Source organism: Tiliqua scincoides, chromosome 9 (genome assembly GCF_035046505.1).
Source record: "Tiliqua scincoides isolate rTilSci1 chromosome 9, rTilSci1.hap2, whole genome shotgun sequence".
Classification (NCBI taxonomy): Eukaryota; Metazoa; Chordata; class Lepidosauria; order Squamata; family Scincidae; genus Tiliqua; species Tiliqua scincoides.
The window spans coordinates 38,664,366-38,672,800 of record NC_089829.1 but is presented as its reverse complement, the minus strand read 5'-3'; the positions used below and the strand labels follow the sequence as shown (position 1 = coordinate 38,672,800).

Here is an 8,435-nt window from a genome sequence, read left to right as displayed (position 1 = left end):
AAAACCACAGCCACATGCTCTCTGCTTGCCTCACTCTCCAAAGAACAAAGTAGGTTCCCAACTTAATAACTACCTCATCAAGTCTGAATCATGGGACCACATAAACAGAAACAATGCCATCCTCCTACAGGCTTCTGGGAACATAAACAATCACACCATAAATATGGCTTACTAAAGATTGGAGTAAAGCTCTTAAAGGAAATCTATATTTTTATATAAACAGCAGTTGTTTACTGATGTCATATGATATCTGCTTAAAGTTGGGTAGCTGAAAGTGATCTTACTGGAGAGAGAGGGAAGCTTCTTTGTGTGCCATCAATCAGGATCAAGACACTGGCCTCAGTCCAGCTGCAGTTGTGAGCAATTAGTAAGAAAAAATGGGCACAAGCCTAACCAGGTCTACTCAGTAGTAAGTCCTATTTTATTCAATAGGGTTTACTCTCAGGAATGTGTGGTTAGGACTGCAGCCAATGTCTAGTGGGCTGCTGAATAGAATTTGCAGCCCTATCCTCATGGAACAACCTGCAACCTCACTAGGGGTGCTGACTCTTTAGGATTAGCCCACAGTCTTCCAGAATCAGCACTGATTTCCAAGTGACTGCTGAAGCAATCCTGGCGATTTTTCAGGGCCTCCTTGGCTAAATAACATTACATCTTCAGGAATAGCAGCAGTCAGAGTTGTCAACCCTAATCCCTATTTTTCTTGATACAAGAGGGCAGTGGTGTAGCTAAATGGGGTGCAAAGCACTACCGTATTTTTCGCTCCATAAGACGCACCTGACCATAAGACGCACCTATTTTTTAGAGGAGGAAAACAGGAAAAAAATATATTCTGAACCAAATAGTGTAATAAAATATTTAATAAACTATAACAGAATAACATTTGAACCATTCCCCCCCTTCTTAGGGTGAATGGGATCATAAACCGGCAGGAAGATCCCCCCTTTATTAGGGTGAATGGGATCATAAACCAGCAGGAAGATCCCCCCTTCATTAAGGTCCCCAACGTGCACTCTTTTTTGCAGTATTTGCTCCATAAGACACACACACTTCCCCCCCCCACTTTTTTTTGGGGGGGGGGAAGTGTGTCTTATGGAGCGAAAAATATGGTACATTTTGCAGGGAGCCTCACTGCAGTGTGCAAGTGGCCCCTCCCTCTTGGTGGGAATGTATCTTGATAATGCACAACCTGCTCACTTCCTGGAAAACCAGGCTTATTTTGCTTTACCACGTGGAGAGGGGTGCTTTGTTGCTGAAAACACTGAGATCCCAATCCTATCTCCCACCACCAGCATTGGTGCAGCCATGCCAAAAAGGTGTATGCTACATCCTATGGTAGGGTTGTGGCACAAAGGCGAATGGGAGGTAAGTAGAAATAATTTCTGCTGACCTCCGCATAAGCCTTTGAGCTTCCTGCAGGTATCTTTGGACATGCACCACCTGTTTTGGAGGGAGGGTAAGGGAACAGGGAAGTTCTAAGTTTTAAGATAAGATCTGTTGTGCATCAGGCTGCTGGATCTACCCTTTCTTGCCTTTCCCCCACCCCCTCCAGTTCCTCTTCCTCCCTACCCAGAAATGTCCTTGTTCCTCCCACTATCCAACCCCACTACCAATTCACCAGTGGATGCAGATGATGGCTACTGACCTGCATATGTGGTCACCTGCCATTGTGCAGGTGGGCTTGTTGCACTCGCTGGTTGACTTGTCACTTCCGCCTGCATCCTTGCATTTCTGCTGCAGGATTGTTAGTACACTAGTATAATACACTATAATACACTAAAAATAATACACTAGTATAAATACTAGTAGCAGGACAAAGTATCAGAGTCCATTCCTATCCAATTTTCCAGAGCCAATGCAGCCCTGAGGCCTCTGTGACTGCCTCTCCCCTCTGAGATGCAGCACTCATCCCAGTGGCATAGCTGCATCAGTGCTGGGACATTGAATAGGATTGGGCCCTCAATGATAATAGCAGAAACTTTCATACTTATGGCCCAATCCTGTTTGGAAACTGCATCCATGGCACATGAATGCCAACACAATGTCTGTCCATTTTCCTACAATGGAGCACAGACTACATGTGGCACCAATCAAGAGCACAGGAACCCTAGTACTAAAGCCCCTTCCAGGGTCACTACAGCTCAGATGATAACACTGGTGATGGGAACCATGGTGAAAGAGCACTTGGCACACAAAGGGAGCACTTTGCACAATCTCTTGTCCTTCAGTCTCGCAGGCTCACCTCACAGGGTTGTTCTGAGGATAAAATGGAGATGAAGGAGGAACCATCTACACTGCCCTTGGAGGAAGGGCAGGATATAAATGTGAGGAGTGCTGATCTGAAATATCTTTTTTCCTGCTTTTTCACCAAAGGTCGCCATTTTCTGGATGGAGAGGAGACGAAAAGGTTTTGAGGTATTTCCATCTTTGTTTCCTTTGTGTGGGTGTATGTGGTTGGAGTGTGGGAAACAGAACATGCCCATGTGCTGCTTAGACAACATATAACAAATCTCCTGTGTTAACTTTTATATGCCTTTTCTTTGCATTAATGGCAACTTCCATGTGGGGGTAGCCATTTGAAAGGAAGACATTTTTTTTTTACTCCCCTGGGAGCAACACGTTGAGAAAACCAAAATGGCTACCACAATTTTGAGAAAGCTTTGACTGCCACATACGTTGGACCCTTTCCAACAAAAATCCCCCCTCCAAGAAAACAGCAGAAAGTCCAACTCTGTCTTTGAAGACATACCAAAGGAGTTTGGAAATCAGGGTCCCGTCCCCCCCCAAGACGCAGAAAAGAAGTGAGAAACCCATGGGAGAGTTTCGGATCAGATCTACAAGAAATACAAAATAGTAATGAAAATAACCTTATACAAGTTGGTGGTTTCACAACATTCTTGTTTTATTTTTGCAGCGAACTCCAGGCTACAGGTGACTCTGGCTACACAGTGACAATTTTACCTTCCTGCTTTCTCAGATCCACTGTTTGTATTTATTTCTTTGAGCCACTAAATTATCTAATTAGTGGCAGATCTAGTTGAAGCATGAGCTATCATGAATATATACTGCGCTCTTGTTCGAGCATTTATCTAACTAGGTGGCATGCCACGACTACGTAATAAGGAATAATGACTCTTTCAAAGACTTACAGGAAATTATAAGGGGAGGGGGGGCAAAAAAAGAAAAGCCAAAGTTTTGGGGCTGCAACTCCACTATATACATTAATTCAGAGAGAGCGAGAGAGAGCGAGAGAGAGAGAGAGCAATTGCATAGTAATGATACAAAATTTAATGGCATCAAATCAATCAATACTTCTTCAGCTGCAGTCTCAGATGTTACTTTTATGGGCTTTGCTATGTCTATTATACAAAACTGCTCCTGATAGCGTGCTAAACGACAACTGCTAAAGGGGCAGAGGGGAGAAAGACACAGTGCCAAGTCTCCAGGCAGTGCCCTCTTCCCACTATTAATCACTATCTTGTTGCACACAGATCCATTTATATCACAGAAGGCACGTACCTGAGTGGTTTACAGTGATGGAGCACATACTCCATGAGATGTTTGTTTTCACAATGGAGTTGTCACCCGGTGCTGGGCAAAGGGGAATTTCAAAATGCAAGCAATTAGAAAGAAAAGCAACATGGCAGCTCAGCCAGGGAGGGAAAACTTTTGTACTGAGGGCATCATATTAAAAAAAAATAAAAAGGAAAGGAAAGGTATCAGGCAATGGTATAGTGTTGATAAAAGGATCTCACTGATCCCCAGGCATGTGAGATGACATGAAATTTTTGGCTCTCCTTAACAGGCATTCTGTATTTTTCTTCCAGCAACAGTTTCCATGCATACCTCAAAAATTACTTTAAGAGGTAGGCCTGGTCAAAACCACCACCACCACCCCCCAAGTGCTGGAGGTAGCAGTGGGGTTGCCAAATCTCAGGTTGGGGGCCTGAGACTCACATTTTGGAGGGTCACCTCAGACTCTCCAGCTGGGCTCCCAGATCTTGGGCTGTAGACACTTACATTTAAGGGGAGCCACTTCTACAGCCGCTTCCTCCTATTCACAACTGAGTGCGTGCTGCTGGCGTGCCACTGCTCCTAAGGAAGAGGTGGTATTGAGATGTGGAAGCGTGCCAGACAATGAAGCAATATTAATTTTAAGCACTATTATTCTGCCTGAATGGAAAATAAAATATCACACTTTTTCACAGGGGAAATTCTTTCAAATGAGGATTTTTTTCCCTCTGATTCCCGCCCCCTTGTTTCCATTCCTTTGAGGCTCCACCTTGGTATTGGATTTTTTTCTGCTCATTCAATAATTTGACTTGTAATCCACCTTTCTCCCGAAGGGCACCCAACATAATATGCAGCAGGCACAATGGTTGGCAACCTTCAGTCTCGAAAGACTATGGTATAAGCCTACAGCACCCGGTATTCCCAGGCAGTCTCCCATCCAAGTACTAACCAGGCCTGACCCTGCTTAGCTTCCAAGATCAGACAAGATCCGGCATGTGCAGGGTAACAGTTGCTGCAGGCACAATGGCGGGTCAAATGCCTCCTTCCTTACTTTCAGTGCACAAGCCCACCACTCTTTCCCTCCTCATTTCCTCTTCCCCTCCTCTTTTTCAAATCCAGGAAGTGCCGGGGACAAGAGTTGTGGGGGAGAATGGCATGCAAAGGAAGGTGTGCATCCCCTCAGCCCTGCCTCAGTCATCCTCACGGGCTAGTCCTGTTAGGAAGAATCTGAGGTGGTTGATTCTTCCTAATCATCTGAAACACTGCTGGAATAATTCCACCTTGAGGTTTTTGCCGGGCCCTACAGCAGGGGTGTCCAAACATTTTGGCAGGAGGGCCACGTCATCTCTCTGACACTGTGTCGGGGACCGGGGAAAAAAAGAATTAATTTACATGTAAAATTTGAATAAATTTACATAAATGAATTTATTAGATATGGAACTTGTATGAATGAACGAAGGTCTTGCAGTAACTCAAGGCCTATAAAAGGCCTTGCACAAAGCAAGGCCAGCCTTTCCTTCTCTGCCACTGCTGCATCACAGATGTTAAACAGCAAGTAGTGGAGGGAACCCTCGTCCCACAGCTCAGGTGAGAGGTCAAACGGTTGTCCTCATGCTGAGAGCAGTTGCATCGGGCCAGCATGGGCTCCAGCAGCCTCTGGAGGGCCAGAGGCTCATTGGAGATGGGGGGCTCCCTGAGGGCCTGATTGGGAGCCCCTGAGGGCCACAAGTGGCCCCCGGGTCGGGGTTTGGGTACCCCTGCCCTACAGCATTCTGCAATCCCTCTAACTAGATGCTGCAGTGATGTAGGGAGTGAGGAGCTGATGCCTCTCTCCTGAAGTGAGAACTTTCAGGTGTCTTGGGATTCCTGATGCTCTCGCCCTTTCCATCCTGCTGCTCCCACAGTATCTTGAATTCTGGAATTCCAGAATCTGGACTCTGGAATTCCAGCATCTGACTTCCAGCATCTGGACTCTGGAATTCACCCATATTCTTGAGTTGACAAGTCAATCTTTCAGTCTGGTGGAGGAATGAACCTTTGGATACTTTGTCTGCAGCCTCCTCTGTGCCTGGGGTGTGTGTTTGTCTTTCAGCTGTGAAAGCAACATTATACTCTGTGTCTTTGACTTAGAGGACCACACCTTTCTTCCCCTTCCGAGTGGGCCTAATTTATGCACCTGAATGCTAATTCCATTTGCCAGGGGCTATTAGCAAGTACCTTGCAGTTTGCATTCCCTGTGTTGCTCAAGGAAAGAATGCTCTGCTGTGATATATGACACAGTGGGCATGTTTATACTGATCCTTCTTTTGCATTTTAATTCATTAACCAAATGAGGTCTTAAAATCACTAACCTATTTTCTGCCCTCCTAATAGATTGGAATGCACCCCTGTAGCCATTCATCTGAGGAAAGCAATGAAACAGAATTGCTTCCTCCATTGTTTTTATAGGAAAGGTTGTGTCCGCTCCTCTCATTACTCATTGGACCTCCATTTTATTTCCTTGGTTATTTTTCATGCAATGGGATAGTCCTATTACACCAATGAGTTGTTTACATTTTATTTATGATCTATCTTCTAAGGGACTTAGGGGGGCACAAGTGATTCTCTCCTCCCTTTATCCCAATAACCACCCTGCAATGTAGTTTAGGCTGAAACAGAGCAATCAACACAAGCTAAGAATGGAAGAACCCTGTTGGACCAGGCCAAAGGGCCATATAATCCAGCATCCTGTTTTTTACAAGCAGGAGATAAGAACATGCCACTTTCCGCTTGGTACTTCCCTGAAAATTCCCTGAGAATTCCTCTGACTCTTGAAGTGACGTATGGCCATAATGACTAGCACCCATTGATAGACTTGTCCTCCGTGAAGTTATCTAATGCCCTTTGAAAATCATCCAGGTTAGTTTCACCATAGCTTGTTACACAGTCAGGATTTGAACTCAGGCCTCTGTACTCTTATAGTTCAATCCTATCAGTCTTAGAATGGCAGCGGAACAAAGTTCCATTGACATCACAGAATATATAGCAACAGTGGCATAGCTAGAGGGGGTGCAAAGTACTAAGTTTTGCAGGAAGCCTCACTGCAATGTGCAAGTGGCCCCTCCCCCCTCGTGGTCATTCTGGGTGGTGGGAACAAAACAGAGGCATTAGCCTGGCTCCAAAGGGAAGGGGGAGAGGCTACTTGTTCTAAAACGATGTTTCTGGATTCCTTTTTCCCTAATTTTGTGCAACTTATCGAGGTCCAGTTGACCAGACGTATCTGTGAAATGAGATGCTAAGCCAGAAAACCCAATGATGGGCTTCTTCCCTTTGGTTCAGAATTAACTTAGTAGTTATGGACTTTCTTGAAGAACTTGCAGGGCAATGCTTGCCTTTTCCCCAAGAATTCTCTTCCTATTTATAGCATGTGAGTGTCCATACTGACAATACCTTGGCCAATGTACCTAACTGTATTGCCCTCTGGGAATTGGTGCATTCAACCAACTCAGCCCCACAAAGTTGAGAGGTTTGCACTTGTCATATATGGTGGAAAGCACTTGAGTGGTCAGCGGAAAGCTTGGAACCTCAGGATGGAGTCATAATGGCCACTAGAGCAAAGCAAATAAGAAGCTTTCAACTCAAGCACAAAAGGTCTTAGGGCTTAGTCTGAAGGCATGACACATCCACTTTGTCAAAACTACACTGGTTTGGGGATGCTTAGTGTCTTCATGGGTGACCATATAGGACTGTAGTGTACACTGCCTTGGGTTACATGATGGAAGAAAGGATTAATAAATAAAGGTCAAACTTTATCCATGCTGGACTATACTGCTCAGGGGAGTGTTGGGTAAAATCTGGAGTGACTTAGGAATGGTTGTAATTCAAATGCCCATTAGGGTCTGCCATTTTTTTGCTGAAATGGCACTAGTCTCAATGTCACATTACCCCTGGGGCATTCTGGGGGAATATTCATGGCGACTGGTGGGAACCAGTTGTCAAGAAATGGAAATCACTGCTACCTTGAAGGGTATTTCTGCTGTTCAACAAGCTGACATCTGGCTTTTTACCTCCTGTCTTGAAAACATCTTGAATTATGTTTTCATTCAGGCAGGAGGTCTGGTCTAGAGGGTAGAGCCTCCATTTGCCTGAAGATTAACATCCACAAGGTCGCCAGTTCGAGGCCACCGGCACCGTGCGACCTTGAAGCAGCTGGCAAGCTGCAGCTGAGCTATTCCATCTGCTCGGAGCGTGGGAGGATGGAGGCCAGAATGTTAAACCAGATCGGAGTGTAACACCTTGAACGTGGTGGTTCTTGAAAGAGAGAACCTTCTTTCAATTTGTAAAAATCCCTGAGTGGATTTAATAAGCCTGCCTGTGTAAACTGCCTTGAATAAAGTCTTGAATAAAGCCCAAGAAAGGCGGTATATAAATACTGTATATTATATTATTATTATTATTTTTATCTCAAACTGAATAGAAACCATGAAATAATTCAATATTGTTTTATAATTGTCAGTATATTAGTATATCATATAATAGATACAACCAGCAATGCTCATTTTGTGCCCCCCCACTGCATTTGGATCAGATGGTCCTATTGCCCCACCCCAATTATACTACTGATGACCCATCCATTGATAATTGATTAAACTGCAGATGGGTTCATTTGGCATTGTAGAATGGTTCAATGATGACGGAGTCTGCTTTAGGGCAAGAAGACAGGCAATCAGTGTGTTTCTTGGTTTTTCCAAGGCTTTGATGCCATAAGAAGTTATTACATTGGCTGTCTCCCATCTTCTGTGTCTAACAGGAAATGAAACCATAGATGCTTCAGGATACTTAGAAGAGATGAACTACTTGAGAATAATAATGAATAACAAACTGAAGGACAGGCAATGCCAGTCCACCTTGCAGAGATCTCAGTGGCTTTTTTAAGGAAACAA

The 8,435-nt window shown here is 44.5% G+C and overlaps 1 pseudogene; it reads right to left on the bottom strand.

Annotated features, from left to right (window-relative positions):
- Positions 1–4,413: 4,413 nt before the first annotated feature.
- LOC136660830 (5S ribosomal RNA) lies at positions 4,414–4,533 on the bottom strand (annotated as a pseudogene).
- Between the last annotated feature and the right edge of the window lie 3,902 nt (positions 4,534–8,435).